Below are 26462 nucleotides of genomic sequence, written 5' to 3'. Positions count from 1 at the left end.
GTTCGGATAGTTTAAATCTGTTCTGTCGGACAAAATAAATGTGCCGTTTTCGTGGTCTGACCGTTCCAAATTTTTAACCTGTTCCACAATTAAAACTGCCCCTGTTCCAGTGTTTCCATATAGCAAAGTTTATCCGACTGGACACCCTTAAGCTATTAACAAATTTTCAGCTTGCTATTAATCAACTTTTTTTTCATACGCGGGATCCAGACCTATAATTATTTTCTACTTTGGGCGACATATTTCACCTTATTTTAGTTCACGTGTGGCTAGTCTATCGATCGAGAGTGATAAGTCGATCGCGGCTAATAGTCGCGTCAATCGTGGTAAAGCAAAAAATATGTAGAAACGACGAAACCCAAGCGACTCCATTTTCAAACAAATAAATACACTGGGGTGCAAAATTACCCGGACACCTTAAAAATGGGCCATTTTTGATGTCTCCAATTTCCTAAACCTGTTGTCCGATTTAAGTGATCTTTTAATATAATACAGACCTATTCTTTAACAATATCGCTGTAATAGTATTGTTGCTAAGCAGTTAAATTTGCATTGTATACCAGGTGTACCAATCAAACTGTGTCTTTTTCTCAAAGTTCACACTGTGGAAAATTTCAGCATTTATAAAATACTGAAATTAAAATCCAACAATAACCTCATGTTTTCTCAACATTTTGGTTTTTGATTCATTCGCTTACATTAGACCATAACAACTAGCCATGATTTTCATCAATACAGGGTGTTTTTAAATAAGTATAGCAAACTTTAAGGGGTAATTCTGCATGAAAAAATAATGACAGTTTGCTTTATAAATGGTAGGTCCGCAACTGCGTCTTAAAACCCACCAAATTTCATTTGCATATCTCTACCGGTTTTAAAGCAATAAATAAATCGTCAATTTGTAAGAAAAACTTCAACACCCTCTATCTCAGAAACGAAGAATTTGCGGACATAGGTTTATAAAGCAAACTGTCATTATTTTTTCATGCAGGGGTAATTACCCCTTGAAGTTTGCCATACTTATTTAAAAACACCCTGTATTGATGAAAAACATGGCCAATTGTTAAAGTACCTAACTTTTTTACAGTCCAACATAAACGAATGAATCGAACAACCTAACATGAGGCTATGGTTGGGCTTTAATTTGAGTATTTTATTCATGCTAGAATATTCCACAGGGTGATGCGAAGTTTGAGAAAAAATACACAGTTTCATTGGTACACCCGGTATACAATGAAAATTTACCTGTAGCAACAATATTATTACAGTGAGATTGTTAAAGAATAAGGCTATAACCTGGTCTATGGATCATCTATAATGGTCTATGGACCATTTCGAACTTTTGCTGTCCTCAGGAGAGCTTATAATGATGCTATGAATCGAAATTAGACATATTTGCCAAGTATGCCAATTACAAGGAAATATTCAACATTTAGACGCACTCGCGACATCTATTAAAGAAACGACGAAACCCAAGCGACTCCATAGAGGTCGCGAGTGCGTCTAAATGTTGATTATTTCCTTGTAATTGGCATACTTGGCAAATATGTCTAATTTCGATTCATAGCATCATTACAATCTCTCCTGAGGAGAACAAAAGTTCGAAATGGTCCATAGAGAGATGGTAATGATCTCTGACTCGAAATTAAATATAAAATGCCTTTATCTACCTGCGTTTTTACTCACGTATTGAGTAGGGAAGTATGCCTGAGACGGCATACTGGCTGAGATGGCATATCACGCGTTTTTCGTGAACTATTCCAAATTTGGTGCCTAGTGTGACAGTTTTCAGTTCCTCAAGTTAAAATTTGTCAACATTGTTGAACTTATGCATGTTAGATTTATTTTGACAGCAGTAGCCTTTGGAATGTTAATTAAGTAGGACAAAATATTTATTGACTTTTTTTGTATCACATTATAATTCGCGAGTCTTTACACCTGAGTTAAGTTTTTAAATTTTGTGATGTTCCTTTACCTTATGCCTATCATGCCTATATCGATTTATATCTTAAAAATGTGCTTAAGAAAAATTAGGTTAAAAAAACGGTATGATTGCAATGTTGCCTGAGATGGCATAGTAAGCAGGTGGATAAGATGGCATAGGTATGCCATCTCACCCTTATGCGTTTTTACACTGCATTAATTTTGTTATATGATTGAAGTTTTTCGTTACAGTTATGGATAGTTTCAAGAGGAATTCGAACCGACAAAATCGATTCCGTCGATATTGAGACAAGTGACGCGGAAGATGCTGTTTGCATTTTTTGTAATGACCTCTTTTCATTATCTCGTTCTCGAAAAACCTGACTAAGATGTGCCAAATGACTAACCTTGCCAAATTTGTGGCAAGTGGTCATATTCCGAATGAGCCAGTGTACCCAACACTAAAAAAAATATTTGTGACTTATGAGTCGAGATTAGTGCCTTTATTTCAATGGTATGCCATGTTACCCAAATGTATGTGGGTGAGATGGCACATGTAATACTTTACAATTTATTTTCTCAGAAAAAAACTATAATATGTACCTTGTTAAAAAATAATGTTATATTTATGTAAATGTTCCTAGCACTGACTTTGATTTTTATTACATGTCTAACTCTATCGATTATCGATTACAAAACATTGAAAAAAAAGTATGCCGTCTCAGGCATATCTCCCCTACTAGGAAACAGATTTGTTGATATTTGCCTCGTTGAATCGATGTGTTGTGGAGTGCAACTATATAGACTCCCCATGTCTCTTCATTCATCACCCTTTATTCCTTGCAAATTTTAGAAGGATGGGTAATTGGTATAAGAGAGAATCTGTTTCCGAATTAAGAAATCCAAAGATTTTATTTTTAAATATTTATTTGTTTGAAAATGGAGTCGCTTGGGTTTCGTCGTTTCTTTAATAGAGGTCGCGAGTGCGTCTAAATGTTGATTATTTCTTTGTAATTGGCATACTTGGCAAATATGTCTAATTTCGATTCAGAGAATCATTACAAGCTCTCCTGAGGAGAACAAAAGTTCGAAATGGTCCATAGAGAGATTGTAATGATCTCTGAGTCGAAATTAAATATAAAATGCCTTTATCAAAAAATAAGTCTATTGTCTACCCCCAATTACTTATAAGGTTTTTGAGAAGCTATATGTTTCTTTTGTTTTGATTTCTGGCCTTGGTTTAGAACCTTTAGCCACAGCTATAAGTTAAAAGACTAAAAGCTATAATAGACGAAAAGAAGATAGTTCCAGATAACTAATTCGGCTTCCGCAATAAACACGGAACAATAGACCAAGTCCATAGAATAAATCAAATCAATAAGGACTTCATAGTAAAAGATATGGTTCAGCAGCGTTATTCGATATATCTTAGGTTTTCGACAAGGTGTAGCACTCAGGATAGCAAGTTAAACTAAAAAAGCTCTATCTCATTCCTAATGTCATCTTCTAAAATCATATCTGATAGATAGGCACTTCCTAAATAAAACATGAGAGTGAATATACAGAGTTGCATCTTCATGAGTTCCAAAAGGTAGCGTGCTTGGACCGATCCTATACCTATTGTGTACTGCATGTGACATCAACACGACTTACCACTGTTGCGGCATTTGCCGATAATACAGCCATTTTGGCATCCCACACTGATCCAACATTAGCTTCTAGAAACCTGCAAACTAGTCTGAACAAGGTCCAAAACTGGCTTAAAAGATGGCGTATTGGCAAATGGATTGAAATCAACACACGTAACGTTTACCTTCCTCAGAGAAACGTGCCCTCCTGTTCAGTATATTAATTGACAACTTCCACAATTTGATAGCTCTGAATACCTCGGCATGCACCTGGATCGACGACTTGCTTCGACGACATATTATACAGGGTGGAGCATTAATTTGACAAAGTCCAATTACTCGTTTGTCGTAAGAGATACGAAAAAAAGTTATTTATATAAAAGTTGGGGCACGGATAGGACCGTAATTGACACCCGTATTGACAGGGTGTCACAAACTTTTGATTTTTTAAATGAAACACCGTGTATTTTTTACATTTTTGGATTCTCCTCGGTGTCTTCTTTCTCAAAATATAGGGTTTTGTAATATTTTATGAGGTAGTTTAAAAGATAATTACGTTTAATTGTTAATTTCGTAGCAGTATTCACACCCTGTAGAATTGTAGCGATTTGACATCAAAGATTCTGTTTATGGCCAAACGATTTTTAATATAGTCTACTATTGTTAAACATTAATAATATCGCGAAAAGTTTAATATTAACATACAGGGTTGGTCAAAACCCGGAATGAGTACTTTCTGAGTTTTCTTAAGTTGAACACCCTGTATTTTAGTATTCTAGTGAAATGATATTTTATGGTACTTTTTATTTCTTAAGCATTCCCTATACCTAACAAAAATTACGTGAAATTTTATTAGGTGGCTATACAAATTAATATTCAATCAAAAATAATTTTTCGAAAAGAAAGTAGATATTAATCTAGATTTTAGACTGATCCTTAATTTATTAATTTTGGATGAGATATCGAAATACCTACGTAGTTAAGATTGTTGGTGTGTAAAATATTAATAAAAATATACCTACAAGATTCTACCTAGTTTGCTATGACCATAAATTTGTTAAAACATTTGACACTATACTTGTTTATAGTTCCAGTTGCTTTGTTACCATTACTAATATGAATTTTTCTAATGAGTAACTGATGAGTAACTGATCAAAATGATTTTTGTGCTAGGTAAGTATAACAAAAATGTGCTACTAGCAATAAGAATTTTTCATCAGCAATTCCCTGATAGACGAAAACCAAGAGGAGAAACCTTTGAAAGTACACTAAAACGATTCCAACAGTTTAGGTCTAGATAGTTAGATTATAAGAACGTTCTTCCTAATATGCAGTGCAGGTCCTCAGTCACACTAACAATTACATTTAATTTATTTTATTCATTTACAATAGTTTTTATTTGATCAGGTTTCTCGTAATTTAAATATCCAGTCCGTTGAGACCGTTTTAGTATACTTTCAAAATTTTCTCTTCTTGGTTCTTGTTTATCAGCGAATTGCTGATGAAAAATTCTTATTGATAGTAGCACATTTTTGTTATACTCACCTAGCACAAACACCATTTTAGTCAGTTACTCATCAGTTACTTATTAAAAAAAAATAATATTAGTAATGGTAACAAAGCAACTGGAACTATAAAAATAGTATAATGTCAATGTTTAATGTATAATGTTGTCAAAAATAGTACAAAGTTGTATGTTTTTATTCATATTTTACGCACCAACAATCTCAACTATGTAGGTATTTGGATAGCTCATCCAATATTAATAAAATAAGGATAAGTCTAGATTATTTTTTACTATTTTTTTGAAAAATTATTTTTGATTGAACATTTGCGTAGCCACCTAATAAAATTTCACGTAATTTTTGTTGCAAATTAATGTTTGGATTAAGGAATCACGAATAACTAAAAAATTAAAGCACTTATAACCCTGTATATTAATATTAAACTTTTCGCTATATTATTAATCTTTGCTAATAGTAGACTATATTAAAAATCGTTTGACCATAAATAGAAACTTTGATGTCAAATCACTACAATTCTACAGGGTGTGAATCTTGCTACGAAATTAACAATACATAAAACGTAATTATCGTTAATCTACCTCGTATAATATTACAAAACCCCATATTTTGAGAAAGAAGATATCGAGGAGAATCCAAAAATGTAAAAATATACAGGGTGTTTCATTTAAAAAAACATAAGTTTGTGTCACCATGTCAATACGGGTGACCCTGTATACCTGAAAATATTTTTAAATTATGGTCCTATCCGTGCCCCAACTTTTACCTTAATAACTTTTTTTATCCCTTACGACAAACACGTAATTGGACTTTGTCACACTAATGTCCCACCCTGTATTCACTAAGCGCAATCAACTTGGCCTCAAACTAAGAAACATGTATTGGCTCATCAGTCGTAGATCGAAACTCTCATTAAACAAAAATATTTATATACAAAACAATCTTGAAACGTGTGTAGACATACGGCATCCAGCTGTGGGGAACTGCTAGCAACTTCAACATATCCATTATCCATCTTGCCGAGGTTCCAAAATAAAGTACTGCGAGCTATTGCTGATACTCCCTACTACACGCTACTACGTCAATAACGAAATCATTCAGCATATTATCCCCTTAGGCCTTGTAAAGTAAACGTCGCGATTAACCTGTTTTCCCCCAATTTTCCTTAGTATTAGGGTGAAACTTCAAAGGCGGCATTAGGTTGAGATCAAGTAAAACAGGTAAACCGCGCAGTCGACTGCCAAACCGCCTGCATATAAACAAGCCCTTTAGAATTCATTAAAGAAGCCATACATACTTTTAGTGTCAACTATAGTGAGAGAGTGTCAGTACACATTAATCAGTTAGCCGCCCAATTAAACGTGTGCAATGCCAATGAAATCCGTAGGGTAAAACATGTACTGCCATCCGGCCTATCTACATCACACAGACTTTAGTTTATTTAAGGCAAATTTTTATAAAGGGCATAGCCGGGTAACAATGTCAAAATTGCCCCAGTGGAAACTTGACCCCAAATTTTGGGGTATTGTTCGGCATCACAAAAGATGAAGATTCACCAAATTTTAGCCCAAAATATCGACACATAACCTCAAAATCCAATAAAACGTCAAAAATCATTTTTTGGGCATAACTCGCTTAATTTTTGACCAAAAAATATTTCTTTTTTTTTAATTAAAGGTTTTTTTGTGCTCTACAACATTTTTCAAAAAAAAAAAAGTTGGCGGGAAATTCAAATAGATTTAAGCGTTTGAAAATTTTAAACGCCCATAAAAAAATAACAAAAAATATGGATCGCTCGAAAAAAATATATATATAGTGTATGATCACCAAAGCTATGTTCCAGAATTTTTTCAGAATTTTTAAAGTGGTACAAGGGAGTTAAAAATCAAAAAACCGGTTTTTTACCGTTTTTTCGCCGTTTATTGAGTCACATTTTTAGTCAGAGATGCGCTACTCTTTTGAAAAATATTTGAGTAAATAGCTGACAATAACATCTTTAATTTGTATTCCGGATGAACCATTTTGGACCCTTAGAACCAGAGTTATGGTGATTTAAAAAGGCGAAAATCTGATTAGAACCTTCGATTCTCCGGCGCTTTCACCGTTTCTTCGCTGTTTTTGAGTTATACTTTTAGTTAGAGAGACGCTACTCTTTTGAAAATTATCCGAGCCATCAGTTGACATCAATACCTTTAATTTGGACCCAGAATGAACCATTTTGGATCCTTAGAACAGGAATTATGATGATTTAAAAGACGAAAATCTGGTTAGAATCTTCGGTTTTCCAGATATTTCGCCATTTTTTCGCCGATTTGTGTTACATTTCTAGTTAAATTATTATTCAACTAACTTTTTTCAAAAACTGAAATCAAGACCTTAAGTTGAACCCTAGATTTGGCCCTGTGAACCACTTAAGCTAAGCAATATGAATCAAAAATTGATAATTTGATAAATAAAAAGGTTTTGCCATTTTTTTGTTATTTTTGCTTTTTTAATGCGTATTTAACTTAATCTTTTACATACAACAAATAAATTTTGTAATCTGCATACATGATTATATATAATACATTAAAGAAAAAAAAACGCACCTATTATTCCTATTTATTATATGTAATCCTTATTATTTATAATTTTTACGCTGCGCATGAGACAAATGAAAAAAATTGTATTTTCCTTATTATCTCACTTGTTCTGTGTGTGTCAAGACCTTTAGGTTGCAAGTCTATTGGGACCGTGCAAGTTCGGCAAAGCGACCCCTATTTCTACGCTCTGTACTATTATTCGCACTTTTAATTATATTGGCCAATTATATTAGTCCTGGTTACTGGATAATTGTCAAGGCCATAGTCCAAAAAAATAATAAGAAGAAAAAATAAGATTCAGGTTATGTTATGAAAACATCAACAATTGTAAGTAGCAAATAAAATTAGTTATTAAAATGCAGTACTGCAAGCAAAATACAATTAATTAAAACCTTTATATAATAATTGCATATCATATCAATATTGTGGAGCAATATATAATTTTTCTGCTTCATTGACAGAAGGTATGAAATATACGTCAATTTGACAATTTCAATTGACAATATGAATTATTTAAGATAGTTGCAATATTTCTCCGCGACTCGCGCAGGGTCGTTTCTCGTTTCCCTTTCCAAGTACTTGCACACCGCGAATATATGCGCCGTGTAAACGTAGCGTGTATGAGTCTTAACCGGCAAACACATGTGTTTGATAATTATTAAACTGTGATTGTTTGTATTCAGTTTGACTCATTAGTAAAATAATATAAAAGTGAATCGTTTACATTTTTTATAAATAATATTCACAAAAAAGATCAAGAAAGTGTATATACAATGAAAACTTAGTGCATTAAGACAATCTTACTTGTAAGTGTACTTGTAGTTCTTACATCATTTTGAAGGTTAAGAATTTATTCATTCTAAAAGTAAAGAATAAGAATAATTTAACTACTTCTGAATATATATGAAGAGTTTTTAATATTACTTAAAAGAAGTTTTAAGATTTATTTATTGTAATTCATAATATAAAATTAACTTCTTGAAAATAAAATTTCAATAAATATGATTTGAAATATATACTGATTTTAGTTTTTATAAGCTTCTTAGCAAGATGAATATTTTGACATCAAAAAATTGTCCATCAAAAAATTTTACAATGTTAAATGTCAACGTAAAAAAAGATGTGAATGAAAAGCTGAAGTGCTGTTGAAAATTTTGTTCTTGATTACACTCTTAAAATATTCAAAACATTATTATTATGCATTGAAAAAAATTCAAGATTATTTAAAGAAAAGTTCTTCTTGAGCAGTTGAATTTCAAATAAATAGTTTTACCACAAAATAGTTTTAATAACAGCATTCTACTTATTCAGATAAAGATCTGAAGTATTTGTTACTTTTAATTTTTTGCTTTTTTTGGCAGTATGTTATTGAATATCTATCTTCTACTCTTATTTCATTATTTATGAAATATTTTTGATTTTGTGGCAATTGTTTTTATTTGATCTTATTCTTATTGCGAACCAGTGCTATGTCCCATCAGAGAATCATCCATAGTATAATATACTCCTTGTATATATGCATATGCAATATTTATGTATAATTGGAGGAACAATGCAAAAAAATGACATGATGTTTTTTTTTACTTTTATATAAAAGAAAGAACATACACGCTAAACCTTAAAGCGGAATAATTACAGTCTAAAATAATAATATTGATTGCATGCTTTATTTATCAGAAAGTACTTAGCGAAGACTGGCAGTTTTGATGTAAGAAGTTAAAAACATTATTTGAGTAAATATTATTAGAATGTATCAAAAAATACATTTAAAATGGTTATTTTATTATACGTAGAAAATGTATAACTTTTATATTTCACCGGTAGCTAAAAATGTTTATATAAAAAATCAAAAACCTTATATTATTAATAAAATCTATTCTCTAGCCAATATTACAGTCTAAAATAATTATATTCCTTGCATGCTTTATTTATCAGAAAGTTCTTAGCGAAGACTGGCAGTATTGATGTAAGAAGTGAAAAACATCATTTGAGTAAATATTATTAGAATGTATTTTAATAGTATAATAAAGTAACCATTTTAAATGTATTTTTTGATACATTCTAATAATATTTACTCAAATGATGTTTTTCACTTCTTACATCAATACTGCCAGTTTTCGCTAAGAACTTTCTGATAAATAAAGCATGCAAGGAATATAATTATTTTAGACTGTAATATTGGCTAGAAAATAGATTTTATTAATAATAGAAGGTTTTTGATTTTTTATATAAACATTTTTAGCTACCGGTGAAGTATAAAAGTTATACATGTCCTACTTATAATAAAATAACCATTTTAAAGGTATTTTTTGATACATTCTAATAATATTTACTCAAATAATGTTTTTAACTTCTTACAACAATACTGCCAGTTTTCGCTAAGTACTTTCTGATAAATAAAGCATGCAATCAATATTATTATTTTAGACTGTAATTATTCCGCTTTAAGGTTTAGCGTGTATATATAAAAATATTTTGGAATACACAAATAAATAAATATATTATAGACTAGAAATTATCTCTTGCAAATTCCATAATTTTAAATTATCCTGGACATATTCATCCATTCTTATATATATGGGTGATTCTTTGACACATTTAATCTTCAAAAAAAAAAATGTTTGTCTTAAAGTGGTGGAATATGTTGTATGGCATCTTCTGAATATCCGTGAATTTTTTCAAATTTTTTGGACCCCTTTAAGTGGGTCAAATAGGAGTCTAAAAATCGATTTCTTTTCATTTTTTGGAGTTTTAAGCCCGTTTTTTGATATTGTTAACTCAAATTGACACATTTTAGGTAAAAAGTGGTAGAGACATTAAATACAGTGTTTTTAAACCATTTTACTTTATGATTTAATTCATAATCCCATCGAACATGTTCATCTAGTAACTTGCCCAGATATTTAAACCTAATGAATGACTATAAAGAACTTAAAAAATGCTTCTTTTTATTTTTTTTTTATTTTTTATTAAAACTATATATTTTAGGGTACGAAAAAAATATTTATTATTTATCAATGTGTAATATATTTTAGTCTTGCAAAATTATTTTATTAAGGTTTACTTTTAATTTTTTTAATGCTAATTTTAGATTTCCAGTGCATTTGATATGTAAAAATGTTTCATTGCAGACTCAGAATGTCTTCTGGCAGTGCAACTAAAAAGTGTGTAAGTTGCGGGATTTTTTCCAATAAAGTCCCAGGAAGTAAGAAGATTGTAACATCAGAATCCGAAGCTGAAAAATTATCTGATTTTTTTGATGTCGCATGTACTGTAGGTAGCTATTTATGTAGAAAATGCTACACGAGGTATTCATTTAATTCAAAGTCGACTTCAGACGTAAAATGTGAAAGTCAAGAGGTAAAAAGTAGCCAAGAAGTAAAAAGCAGCCAAGAATCTTCCGCCACTACATCCGCTTTTTCACAGTCTTCTGGCTCAGTATTTGAATATAATGTTAAAGAAGAAAAAGAAATTGAATATGTTTCATTACCGTTTCAAAGAACCATAGCTACGCACAGTAAATGTTTCATATGTGGAAAAATTTCTAGGACAGTTTTAGTCCCATTTGAAGCAAGAAAGCAGGTGTTTTTAGCAACTAGGATTTTTATACCAAACGGTAATCGTTGCTGTTCAGATCATTTAATAAAAAAGCGATTCTATATAGAAGACATTGGTAATTTTCCAGTATTGGTATATTCATCTTCAAGTAATGTCGAAGTGAATGAGGTGTCAAAACTCTTAGAATGTTTAAGCGTTTCTGCTAACATGGAGCTTACTGATAAAGTTGGTGACTACACTTTATCAGAAGAGCGCTTAAAAGCATTTACAGGACTCACATGGGAGCAAGTAATTGAATTAAAAGGCATGATGACTTCGATGAGAAATACTCAGAATCGTACGGTAACGCAAGCTGTAGTCGTTTTTTTATTCAGAATGAGAACCGGATTATCAAATGAAATAATACGTTCTGTATTAGGATTAGAACGTCCACAACAAGTTTCTGATTTTTCTGATTCCATTTTGAAGTCATTCGAGATCGACGTACTACCTACAAGATTTGGTATCAAATCATGCACTCGACAGCTAATACTTGAAAATACTGCTCCTATAGCTAAAGAGCTTCATCAAATTAAAGACGATGAAGTCTCTTTAGTTTGCGATGGGACTTATCTTCGTCATCAAAAGAGTAGCAACAACGATTACTAAAGGAAGTCGTATTCGGGTCAAAAAAAAGTCCCTTTGACTAAGCCTTTCACGATTTGTACTACCAATGGTTTCATCGTCGATATCATGGGACCTTATACTGCCAACATGAATGATGCTCAGATTATGGAAGATATAATTTCGGAAGAAACTGGTCTATCAGCTTTGTTAGAGAAAAATGATGCATTTTTCGTTGACAGAGGATTTCGTGATGTACAAAATAAATTAGAAGAGCATCAGTATAGAGTTTTTATGCCCGCATTAAAGGGTAAACGAAATCAATTAAGTGCAGAAGAATCGAACGAGTCACGAAAAGTTACGTTAATTCGCTGGGTGGTTGAAGCAGTCCATGGGATCATTGGAATGAAGTACAAATTGCTTCACCACCAATTTGACAACAAACTGCTTCACAATGCCGGACTATATTGTCGAATCGCTGGATTTTTAGTAAACCAATTTGGCAAACGAAGCGTTTCAAAACTATCTACAAATAACAATGTTTTAGAGCAAATTAAAAAGCAGAGTCTTAAGGAAAATTCATTGGCTGTTGAAGTTGATTCGAAAAGATTAAATCGAAGGAAAGTACCATTCCGAAAATTGACATCGGGTGAAATTTTGGATTTTCCGGAGCTAACGGAAGAAGATTTAAAGGTATTTTTTACAGGTACCTATCAACTTAAACAGACAATCTCATACTTAGCTGAGATGATGGACGAAGATGGCAACATTCAAATTGACTACTTGAAGGAAACTCCTGAGATAATTAAAGTACAAGTGAGGTCTCGACATATATCGAGAAAAACGTACAATTGCTTTATTCATTATAGCCCAAATAGTATTGGTTACAACGGAATTCTACGCTATTGCTGTCAATGTGCCAATGGATTACGGACAATAGGTTGCTGCTCACACGTCGCTGCAGTTATATACTATCTCTCGTTTGCTAGATATGAATCAAAAATTTTGAGACCTGCACATAAACTTTCCAAATATTATGAAAAAGATGGTGTGTATCCAGTTATCGAAGAAGATAGTGATGAAGACTAGAGATGATCTACTCTTCATAAATAAATAAGTGTATGTGTATGTGTGTGAGTAAGAATGAATAAAGATAAAAAATGCAAGGTGGAATGATGAGTGTGAACAAATACATTATAATTCGTGTCAATTTTTAATGTAAAAGATTAAGTTAAATACGCATTAAAAAAGCAAAAATAACAAAAAAATGGCAAAACCTTTTTATTTATCAAATTATCAATTTTTGATTCATATTGCTTAGCTTAAGTGGTTCACAGGGCCAAATCTAGGGTTCAACTTAAGGTCTTGATTTCAGTTTTTGAAAAAAGTTAGTTGAATAATAATTTAACTAGAAATGTAACACAAATCGGCGAAAAAATGGCGAAATATCTGGAAAACCGAAGATTCTAACCAGATTTTCGTCTTTTAAATCATCATAATTCCTGTTCTAAGGATCCAAAATGGTTCATTCTGGGTCCAAATTAAAGGTATTGATGTCAACTGATGGCTCGGATAATTTTCAAAAGAGTAGCGTCTCTCTAACTAAAAGTATAACTCAAAAACAGCGAAGAAACGGTGAAAGCGCCGGAGAATCGAAGGTTCTAATCAGATTTTCGCCTTTTTAAATCACCATAACTCTGGTTCTAAGGGTCCAAAATGGTTCATCCGGAATCCAAATTAAAGATGTTATTGTCAGCTATTTACTCAAATATTTTTCAAAAGAGTAGCGCATCTCTGACTAAAAATGTGACTCAATAAACGGCGAAAAAAACGGTAAAAAACCGGTTTTTTTGATTTTTAACTCCCTTGTACCACTTTAAAAATTCTGAAAAAATTCTGGAACATAGCTTTGGTGATCATACACTATATATATTTTTTTCGAGCGATCCATATTTTTTGTTATTTTTTTATGGGCGGCACAAAAAAACCTTTAATTTAAAAAAAAAGAAATATTTTTTGGTCAAAAATTAAGCGAGTTATGCCCAAAAAATGATTTTTGACGTTTTATTGGATTTTGAGGTTATGTGTCGATATTTTGGGCTAAAATTTGGTGAATCTTCATCTTTTGTGATGCCGAACAATACCCCAAAATTTGGGGTCAAGTTTCCACTGGGGCAATTTTAACATTGTTACCCGGCTATGCCAACACAAAAAATGTTTAAATTAGATTTAGATAGATTTAAAAGAGATTATTTATAGCAATGGCACTCTACATGTCATCATCAGATTGCAGATCTGTGTAGGATATACACTGCGATGCAAAAAAATCGATCCACTAAAAATTTGGTCTTCTTTGATGTTGTGAATTTCGTAAACCTGTTGTCCGATTTAAGTGATTTTTTAACACGTTATAGAATTATTCATTGACAATATCTCTGTACAGGGCCGTCTTAACCCGGGGGTGCAAGGGGTGCGAGGCACCCGGGCGCCAAGTCCAAGGGGCGCAAGCTGAAAACTTGCTAGGTTCAAACTTGCGCTTTTTGTCCTTAAAAAAACTACAAATAACAAAAACATAAAAGTGCACTTTCGATATTTTTTACAAAGGCTATTAATGCTTACTACACCTACGACATGCAAATGGAATATGAAACCCATTTAGATTATTCCGACAATAATTTCAAAAATGTGACGCGTATAAATACTATTTTGACCAATATTGAATGTCGAGTGACAATGAATCACCATCTTGTAAGATTTTAAATGTTGAGGGAACATAATTATAATTTTTCTTTCATAGAAAGTATATTGTTTTGGAGAAACACAATTTTTAAGTTTATAAAAAAACTAGCGCTTAGAAATAGATCTGATATAGATTATGAAGGTGAAGATCTATTCCATGAGTTAGAATTGATACTAATATTTTTTTAAAATATAGACACAATTCCACTCGATATTTTAAGTTATATATATTCTAAAATAATTTATTCTCCGTTGCGTTGTCCTAAATATTTCTACATGTCTAAGGATATATTTAACACTTCCAGATAAATAGCTGAAGGAGAAAGGTCTTTTTCTAAACTTAAATTGATCAAAAATAATTGGCTTTAATAAGTACCTATAGAAAAGCAAGTAAAAATAGATATCACCGAAGCAATAAAAACTTTTGCCAACTTAAAAGCTAGAAAAGTTGACTTTGATAGACTTTAAAAATATGGTATAGTTTATAAGATTGATCTTTTTTGAATACTGAAACCATGTTTTTTAATATACAAGGTGGGCCAAAGAAAACAGTCCACCTCGATATTTGGCAGTAGTTATTAGATTTTAAGGAAATTCAGATATATTTCGATTTTATTTTTATATTGTAATTTTTTGCATATATTTCATACTGGTGACGTCATCCATCTGAGCATGATGATGTAATCGATGATGTTTTTAATGGGAATATGGGTCGAGTAGTAGTGTTCAATGCTCTATTCAGGAATATATAGATTAATATCATTATTTATACAGGGTGGCCAAAAAAATAATTTTTGAATTAAATTAATTGACGCAAAAAGAAGAATATGTGAAATTTATTTAACTCAAAATACATTGTACTGCTGTCAGAAAATAGAAAAAAAATGTTTATTTCACAAATAAACATTTTTTTAGCTTAAATGAAATCACAAACAGCTTGACACCTACCTCTTGGCAGTTTGAACATTTAATTTAAGCGAAAAGCAATGTTTATTTGTCAAATAAACATGCTTTTCTATTTTCTGACAGCAATAGAATGTATTTTAAGTTAAATAAATTACATAGATTCTTCTTTTTCTGCCAGTTAATTTAATTCAAAAATTATTTTTTTGTCCAACCCTGTATAAATAAAGATATTAATGTTTATATTGCTGAATAGAGAATTGAACATAGTTTCAAATGAGCTACCACACACGACCCCTATTCCCATTTAAAAAAATCGTCGATTACGTCATCATGCCTAGATGGATGAAGTCACTGGTATGAAATGTATATCAAAAAATTGTAATTTAAAAATAAAAATTGACCTGTTTCGGCATTTCCTTAAAATCTAATAACTACTGCCAAATATAGAGGTGAACTGTTTTCTTTGGCCCACCCTGTATAAATAAAGAAAGCAAACATAATTAGTTTTAATTTTAGCGTACCTATAACCTATACAATCTTCTGACAAAAGGGGGCGCAAAGATTAGTCTTGCACCCCGGCGCCGTGTATGGTTAAGACTGCCCTGTCTCTGTAAATATATTGTTCTTCTTCTTCTTCCTACTTTATAAATAAGCATAATGCCTGTTTTACTTCGGTTTTTAGCCTCAATTTACATTGTTAAATATATTGTTGCTAGACACTAAAACTGTCATTATATTCCGGGTGTACGAATCAAACTGTGTTTTTTTTTCACAGTTTGCATCACCCTGTGGACTATTTTAGCATCTGAAATTAAAACCCAACTATATAGTCTAAGAGCTGGGAGCGGATTTTGTGCGTGATAAGTAATATGGAAAAACTATACAAGGATATGTTGAATTAGTTGTGTACATGACTTTCACCAACGGCCGGAAACCAGAGTTGGGGCCGAGGGTAGTTATAAGGGGTCAAAGTCGCGGATTTTATAATTTTTGTTATGACGCTCATGATCGAGACAGTGCACCAAAATTTGGGAATAAGTAGGTCATGACGTACCTAAGTAAAATCTCTAGGGGCTCATCGCTGCGTTGCCGACAAAGGGGTGAGGGTAGGGGTCAATATAAAAAATATAAGGGTTTTTTTCCGACGTTCGTGACTGAGATAGTGCACCAAAATTGGGGTATAAGTAGACCATGTAGTATGAGTAGTTATAAGGGGCCAAAGTTCCGTTTTTTATTATTTTTTTTTGTAACGCTCATGATCGAGATAGTGCACCAAAATTTGGGAATAAGTAGGTCATGACGTACCTAAGTAAAATCTCTAGGGGCTCATCGCTGCATGGCCGACAAAGGGGTGAGGGTAGGGGTCAATATAAAAAATATAAGGGTTTGTTTCCGACGTTCGTAATTGAGATAGTGCACCAAAATTGGGGTATAAGTAGACCATGACATAAATAATTATCCCCAGAGCCGGAAACCAGAGTGGGGAAGGAAGGTAGTTATAAGGGGTCAAAGTTCCGTTTTTATTATTTTTTTTTTGTAACGCTCATGATCGAGATAGCGCGCCAAAATTTGGGAATAAGTAGGTCATGACGTAACTAAGTAAAATCTCCAGGAGTGGAACGTTGCGTGGCCGACAAAGGGATGGGGCAGGGGTGAATATAAAAAAATTTAAGGGTTTTTTTGCGACGTTTGTGATTAAGATAGTGCACCAAAATTTGGTAATAAGTAGACCACGACATAAGTAAGTAATATTCCCAGAGGCAGAAACCAGAGTGGCGGACGAGGGTAGTTATAAGGGGTAAAAGTCGCGGTTTTTATTATTTTTTTTGTGGCGCTCATGATGGAGATAGTGCACCAAAATTTGGGAGTAAGTAGGTTATGACGTAACTAAGTAAAATCTTCAGGGGCGGAACGCTGCTTGGGGTACAAAGGGGTGGTAGGCAGGGGTGAGTATAAAAATATATGCGGGTTTTTTTGCCGTTCGTGATCGAGATAGTGCACCAAAATTTGGGAATAAGTAGATCATGACATTGCTAAGTAAAATCTCCAGGGGCTAACGCTGCGTGGGGGACAAATGTTGTGCTGGGTCACAAAAAAATAATACACACTGCGACTTTGACCCCTTAAAACTACCCTCATCCCCAACTCTGGTTTCCGGCTCTGGGGATTTTACTTAGCTAAATCATGGTCTACTTATTTCCAAATTTTGGTGAACTATCACAATCTAGCACGTCGCAAAAAACCCCTTATATTTTTTATATTCACACCTACCTCCACCCCTTTATCGGCCACGCAGCGTTCCACCCCTGGAGACTGTATTTAGTTACCTCATGACCTACTTATTCCCAAATTTTGATGCACTATCTCGATCATGAGCGTCACAAAAAAAAATAATAAAATCGGCGATTTTGACCCCTTATAACTACCCTCATGCCCAACTCTGGTTTCCGGCTCTGAGGATTTTACTTAGTTATGTCATGGCCTACTTATTCCCAAATTTTGGTACACTCTCTCAATCACGAACGTCGCAAAAAAACCCCTTATATTTTTTGTATTCACCCCTGCCATACCCCTTTGTCGGCCACGCAGCGTGCCACGCCTGAAGATTTTACTTAGTTACGTCATGACCTACTTATTCCCAAATTTTGGCGCGCTATCTCGATCATGAGCGTCACAAAAAAAATAATAAAAACGGCGACTTTGACCCCTTATAACTACCCTCACCCCCAACTCTGGTTTCCGGCTCTGGGGATTTTACTTAGTAATGTCCTGATCTACTTATTCCCAAATCTTGGTCCACTATCTCAATCACGAACGTCGCAAAAAACCCTTTATATTTTTTATATTCACCCCTACCCCCACCCTTTGTCGGCCACGCAGCGTTCCGCCCCTAGAGATTTTACTTAGTTACGTCATGACCTACTTATTCCCAAATTTTGGTGCACTATCTCGATCATGAGCGTCATAAAAAAAATTATAAAATCCGCGACTTTGACCCCTTATAACTACCCTCGGCCCCAATTCTGGTTTCCGGTAGTTGGTGAAAGTCATGTAAACAACTAATTCAACATATCCCCGTATAGTTTTTCCATATTACTTATCACGCACAAAATCCGCTTCTATCTCTCCGACTAATAGCTTTAGGTATTCTTAACATTTAGTTTTTCGATTCATTCGCCTATGTTGGATAATAAAAAAGTTAGGTACTTTAACAACGCTCCATGTTTGTCATCAATACAGGGTGTTTCTAAATAAGTGCGACAAGTAGTAATTTTACATGATAGTATAATGACAATTTTCTTTATAATCATAAGTGCACAAACGCTTCGTTTCCGAGATACGGGATGTTCAACTTTTTTTTTACAAACTGACGATTTATTTATTGCGTTAAAACCAGTTGATATATGCAAATCAAATTTGGTGGGTTTTAAGACGTAGTAATTGCACATTTTTTTTTGACATACAATCAAGAATTTTATATTCACCATTGGAGTGCGTACGGGTAATTTTATCGGTCATAATACCCCTTTGCGCGCCCATGGTGAATATTAAATTCTTAATTGCATGTCAAAAAAAGTGCAATAACTACGTCTTAAAGTCCACCAAATTTGAGTTGCATATCTCAACTGGTTTTAAAGCAATAAGTAAATCGTCAGTTTGTAAAAAGAAACTGAACAACCCGTATCTCGGAAACGTAGCGTTTTAAAATCGATTAATTACCACGGCGTCTGGAAATTTTTTAAATAAACATTACTTTTTGGTGCTACGCGCAAGACAGCGTAAAAATTAAAATGTATCAATCATTATCAAAGTTCATTGGAATGCCCAATCAGAGCAAACTATCCGCTTTCCTGCGCGTAGCACCAATAATTAATGTTTATTTCAAAAAATTACTGACAACGTCGTAGTAAATCGATTTTATTTTTGCCAATTGCAAATGAAAGGTACAGTACACTTCTATATGCAAAAAAAATTCAACATGCTATATGCTTTATTTTCAGTCCTGTAACATCTTGAAAAAATGAATTGTTTTTGCGAAAGCTGGATTGCAAAATTTATTGAACTGATCTTAATGAAATTTACATTGATTGTTTTACTGGGTGAAATATGAAGGTCCTAAGTGTATCATAAATGGATGAAAAACGTAAAATGCGAATACTTGTTTTTGTATGGTTTTTCGCAATTATTGCTATTTTGCAACAAGGGTGACGATTTTTAAAATTTGTAACCAATTCTATATTGTATGAAATTTAATTACCCAACTTTTATGTCAGTACAACTTTTCTCGTAAATGGACACTTTTAAAGTTATAATCAAAAAACGTAGAAAAAAATCGAATTTTTCCGTAATTTTTTGACATTTTGATTATTTAAACAATGTTCCGAGTCACGGTCCTGACAATGATAATATACATCACGTTGTAAACCGCTGCGATATTTATCAGTTTTTAAATGATAAAAACACAGTTTAAAATTATTTTGTTAGTTCCTCCACATTGTTATAGTGGAAACACCATGTAAACCCCGCAAACCTGACGTGAGTACCAAAAACCACATCTATTATATTTATATTAATAATAATATAACCTATAAAATATCCAAGAAATATAAATAGGACCAGTTTTGGGCCAAGATCCACACCGGTTTTTGAACCGGCGACAGGGCCGGCCTTGCAACGTCTCCAAAATTAATCAAACATGACTTCGAATAACACCATGAACACTACACAAACTACATCTCACATCTCATATTCCAGTGTTGTTAACACGTTTAAACAACCAACAAAAGACGAAGCCATAGTTCTTTCTAGTATTGAAGGAACCAAAGTTCAAGAGTACATCATAGCCGTCGGTTCAATAGTTGGTCCACGTAACGTATCTTTCGCTTCCAGAATAGCCAATAATAGAATATGTATATATCTCTCTTCTAAAAATATGGTTGATTCATTGCTGCATTCCCACAAATACGTCAATATAAAAGAAACTCAAGTAGAAATAAGAAGACTTATCACTCCAGCTCAAAGACTGATAATATCAAACGCTGGTCCTTCTGTTCCAACCACGTTAATTGAACAAGAACTACGTAAAATGGGTATAAGCGCCGTCTCTAAAATGACTTTTCTTAGGGTAGGAATGCCTGAAAGCGAATACAGCCATGTCTTGAGTTTTAGAAGGCAAACATTTATCACACCTTTAAAAAATATGTCCTTTCCCGATTCTTTCATGATCTCTCATGATAATACCACTTACAGACTATACCTTTCTATAGAAGGATTCAACTGTTCAAAATGCAAGACTATTGGTCACCAGGAAACAGAATGTCCTGACAATGCTAATACAATCACTTCTAATGCAACCACTTCTAATACAACCAATCTTGACTCAACCAATTCTAATCCACCCACTTCTAATACAACAAATCCTGACCCAACCAATTCTAATCCAACCACTTCTAAAGCTCTTCCAGAAACCTCCCAAAACACACAATATATAACAAATCTACCTTATAACCAAACAGAACAAAAACCTTCTGACAAAGCCTTAATATCCACCTCTAACGATCACCCAGCATCTTCCCAAAACATATTAGATCAGGTCCCAGACGTACAGGTCTCTAATAACCAATTAGAATCTACCATAGAAACTGACGACATGTCAAGACCTACAAATAATACAAATGAAACAAACACTTTAAAAATAACAACATCATCAACTTCCAACAAGATCAGCAATCTTACTCCATTAGAAATAACACAACCTAAAATTATTCCAAACGTCACAAAACATCCAAAAAGGCTCATTTCATCGTCTCCAGAAATCAACGAAAATACCACACAGACCGATTCTCATATCTTCACTTCTCCAGTAACAAGGAAATCAAAGAAAAAAACAAAAACGTCTAAAAGAAATTCTCGAGATGAACTTTTACTTTCCCAAGAGACAATTAAAGACAAAATCGCAAACAGATCACCACCATTTGTCCTTAACTTCGACGAAATATGTGACTTTCTCGAAAACACATTAAACGCAAAACATCCCGAAATAACCTCAAAAAACTATTCGAACGAAACAGCCGAATTAATTCAGATCCTTCATTTTGTTCACGCTTATACCCACAATTCAAAATTAAAAAATAATATAACTCGATTAAGAAAGAAACTAAGCCCCAATAATTTCTCTTCCACAGAAGAGACCGATGAAACACATTCTCAGTCAGAACTCGAAAATGTCTAATCTAACCCCTATATATTACAGTGGAATATCAATGGGTTCTACACCCATTTAGAACAATTAAAACTTCTAATAAACGAAACATGCCCTAAGATCTTATGTCTTCAAGAAACCCATTTTAAGCAATACAATATTAATCTTCAAAACTACCAATGTTTTCCAAAAAATAGAATAGCACAACAGGCAAGTGGCGGAGTAGCCATCCTTGTAAGAACAGACCTAGAAGCTAAGCCAATCACATTAAGAGTGTCCTCAATTTCAAAAAGAAAGAAGATCCCATAGAATCACAGACGATGACCTCAAGACAATCCTCACCAAAAAAGTTTCATCAGTGTTAACATATTTAAAAGACATCAAATTGTATAATATTAAATTAAATTGTATTATATATTTAATGTAATACTTTGTATTGTCATATCCACTAATAACCCTGCGCGGTTGATGTGGTTTTGTGTTTTAAATAAAAAAAAAAAAACAATGTTCCGGACCTTTTTGGGACGGAGAATAACTCAAATATTATTGTTTGAGTTATTTTCAAGCAATTTCTGTAAAAAAATTTGAGTCACCTCTCAACGTCCAAATGTACTAATATTTTTACAGATGCGCCCTGGTCTATATCTGGACATGATCTGAAAATGAATATTTTTACTCTGTTACTCATTTTAATTTTTCATATCAAGTCTTGTTTTTCTTTTGACAGATATAACGCGACATGTTGACGACACTTATCATTACTCATTTTTTCTAATACCCTATTTATTGGAGATCGGATCAAAAATGAATTCAAACAGAATTTGTTATATCAACGGTTAAAAAAGCATAGGGGTTTTAGTTTTTGTAATATAAAGTCTTTTCTACTTTCGAGACAAATTTCGCGTTAGTTCACGTGTGGCTAGCCTGTCGATCGTAGCTAATAGTCAAGTAAATCGTGGTAAAGCAAAAGATATGTCTATTATCTACTGCTAATTCTTTCTACAGTAGGAAAAATGAAAGAATACCCATGAACGAACATATAAAACACGCTGTATTTTCCTGTCACCGTGTCACACAAGAAATTGACCAGCGCAAGTACATGTAATAATCATTGTTACATGTACTTGCACTGGACAATTTTCTTGGTGACACGGTGACAGGAAAATACAGCGTGTAGTGTGAAGATGTAAACATTAGTTAACAATGACATTTTCATCGTTAACTGAGAGATTGTTTTAGAAGATTCTTAAATAACCGTGACTTGTATAATCGCTTCAATTATTAAATTCAGTTAATTAATATGATTATTTTTGAAGTTATACTTCTTTAGGCGAGATTGAGAGTAAAATTTCATAATTCTGTGCGCATGCGCACACAGACAGTATGGTACAAACGTTATACGGGATTTGATTGGGTGTTAAAATCATCTGTCAATAATTGTTCAATATGGAGATTTTAGATAAACAAATTAATGTTGTGTATATTAGTTTTTATTGTAGATGGCATATTGATGGCAGAGAAAAATGCAAGTTTATAATATTGTAGTGACTTTTTAAATAGTTTTTAAAAGCGACTAATAAAAAATTTCATAGGTAGGACCTACCTATTTGGAAAATTTAAAAAGAACCTACCAAAATAGTATGTAATGCTTTCATTTACATAATTTGATTACCATCAAAATTTCTATCAATATTCACCTAATATATTGTTTTCTTTCTCTATGTTTTGTTGTATTCTAATATTTCTTTCAATTCTAAATAATTTCAATTCAAAATCAAAATAATTTGGTTAAATTCAGAACCGTCAAGAGTTTAATTCGTTTAGTTAGTTGATCTTTGCACATGATGATACATGGTCTCCGTGGGTAAAAGTTTAAGGTGAATGAGTTTCAATACTAACTGCGCTGATAAGCGGGTTCGAACCCAATGGAAACTTTTATTTATTTTTATTTTTTTTTATACATTTTATGATTGTAAGTTTATTATATAATTTTTTTTTTAGAAAATACGTATTTAGTTAATATTTTTTCCTACATTGTTCAGAAATCATTTGTGGCATTTTTCAATGTGTTTGTTTGTGTGTGTTTTATTCTTTTATTATTTTAATTTTTGGCACTGTTCTAATAAAAAATTTTGAGAAGTAGTAAGTATTAAAATTAGTTTAATATTTAAATAAAATATAAATAAACTGTTTAAAGTATATTAATTTCGTTTAAATCATATAATAGAAGTATAACTTCCTACGTGCGTACAAAGTACACACACACATTATTTTTTCACTAACTCTGTATTCCGTGATTAAAATAATGTATATACTATACAATAAAAACTAATAATAGATAAAAGAGAAAAAGTGATAAAGTGATGTTTTTAATAATATATTGTTGCTATGGAACGCTTAGATAAATTTTGAACATATTTAACAACAAAATACTTGGATCACAGAATATATTCTGGTGTATTGTCTGCTTGGATCTTCCATAAATAATAAACAATAAATACCTTTGTTATATTTTTCACGTCTTACATCAATTATTTATCAAATACACTATCAATATTATTTAATAAACAACTCAAAATATTCCTGAAGCCGTATCAAATATTTAGTAGCCTTGTTTGTAACTGAAGCTATTTTCTTGTGGCATTTTTATAATCAAGTATATTCAAATGGGAAATAAGCCACAATTTTACCTAAAAATGATTTTATTAACGTTTCGACGCCCAAGTCGGGTGTCGTTGTCAAAATACAAAATAATATTAAATAAACAAAAATGTTGTTGCTTAGTAAAAAATTCTTCTAATAATTTATTTAATCTGACTCATTTATATCGGAAATTCAGACACGTATTATACATTTTAAAGTAGACGACTTTAAAAATGATATTGCCAATATTGATGAGTTGCATTCCTGGGACGACTTTACTAAAAGATAGTTCATTCGATTACATGAAATCAATCCCAACTCAAGAATATCCGCCACAAAAAATCATAGCATGTGATCTGTCTTTAAAAAGACAACCAAATGCAACGGTGGTACTGAAATTCTCGCGTTAGAGATTCCATAGTAAATCACGAGGGAAAACCAGGAAAAACCTCGTGATACTATCCCGACATCGCAAGTATTTGGGTTTACATTTAGTTTACTCTCAAAACTAATACCAAATTCTGACTTGATATTTTAAATTTTAAATAATACTAAAATACTAAATATGTACTAACTCGATATGTTACTGATTTACTAATTGTGGTATTTTCTTTCTATTGACTTCCTCCTTTAGTATGGGTAACCACATCCTACTGCATTCTACCGAGGAATTTGCGACATAATTGGTTTCATTTAGCATAATTAGAGCCGCTTCTTTGATTTTTCTCTTTTTACTATCTGCTTCTTTTAGGACTATACTTGAATCTCTCCACTGAACTCTATGTTCATTATCCCATGCGTGTTGACATATTTGAGATCTATCAAATTCTCTATTTTTTATATAAGACTGATGTTCATTTACTCTAACGTCTAATGGTCTTGACGTTTCACCTATATAAAATTGTTCGCATTCACAAGGTATTTTATAAATACAACTCTTTGTTCTTTCTTGTTCACTGTTAGGTTTAGTTTTAGATAGAATAGATCTCAATGTGTTTGTTGTTTTGAATGTTGTTGATATGTTGAATTTATTTCCTATTGTTTTAAGTTTCTCGGATAGTCCTTTTACATATGGTATTGATATTTTCCTCGTATTATTTCTTGTGAATGTTGTAGGATCCCGTTCTAAGTTATGAATGGTGGACTTTCTTTCTATTGACTTCCTCCTTTAGTATGGTTACCCATACTAAAGGAGGAAGTCAATAGAAAGAAAATACCACAATTAGTAAATCAGTAACATATCGAGTTAGTACATATTTAGTATTTTAGTATTATTTAAAATTTAAAATATCAAGTCAGAATTTGGTATTAGTTTTGAGAGTAAACTAAATGTAAACCCAAATACTTGCGATGTCGGGATAGTATCACGAGGTTTTTCCTGGTTTTCCCTCGTGATTTACTATGGAATCTCTAACGCGAGAATTTCAGTACCACCGTTGCATTTGGTTGTCTTTTTAAAGACAGATCACATGCTATGATTTTTTGTGGCGGATATTCTTGAGTTGGGATTGATTTCATGTAATCGAATGAACTATCTTTTAGTAAAGTCGTCCCAGGAATGCAACTCATCAATATTGGCAATATCATTTTTAAAGTCGTCTACTTTAAAATGTATAATACGTGTCTGAATTTCCGATATAAATGAGTCAGATTAAATAAATTATTAGAAGAATTTTTTACTAAGCAACAACATTTTTGTTTATTTAATATTATTTTGTATTTTGACAACGACACCCGACTTGGGCGTCGAAACGTTAATAAAATCATTTTTAGGTAAAATTGTGGCTTATTTCCCATTTGAATATACTTGTTTGTAACTGTCTTGTCACCACATTCTTTTTGACTGATTGCGTTGTATGACAAAGATAGCGAATGTTCGATTTGGAAAATATCACCAAGGACATGGTGTTAATTTTTTTCGAATAAGTTTCTTTTGAATAAGATATTTGACATTAAAAATCACACTACACTGTTTCTTTTTAGAAAAACATTATAGAAGTTTTCAGGGACCTTTTGTCCCTCGGTAATAACGTTATCTTTCATTCTGCGTTTAAATTTTTCAAAAATACTTATATATAAGTATTCTAAGGATTCGAAAAAAATAATGCATTTAAATAGCACTGGAGCCGAAATTTTGCACCTATCCCCTTAAAAT

The 26462-nt window shown here is 32.5% G+C and overlaps 1 protein-coding gene across 2 annotated transcripts in view; it reads right to left on the bottom strand.

The window, feature by feature from the left end:
• The window catches only part of LOC114334365 (Bardet-Biedl syndrome 4 protein), a 369578-nt gene that overhangs the window by 248163 nt on the left and 94953 nt on the right, over nucleotides 1-26462 (bottom strand). The window lies entirely within an intron of this gene.

This window comes from Diabrotica virgifera, chromosome 4 (genome assembly GCF_917563875.1).
Source record: "Diabrotica virgifera virgifera chromosome 4, PGI_DIABVI_V3a".
In the NCBI taxonomy this organism is placed as follows: domain Eukaryota; kingdom Metazoa; phylum Arthropoda; class Insecta; order Coleoptera; family Chrysomelidae; genus Diabrotica; species Diabrotica virgifera.
Note: the sequence above shows the minus strand (reverse complement) of the source record. Positions and strands in the feature narration are given on the sequence as shown.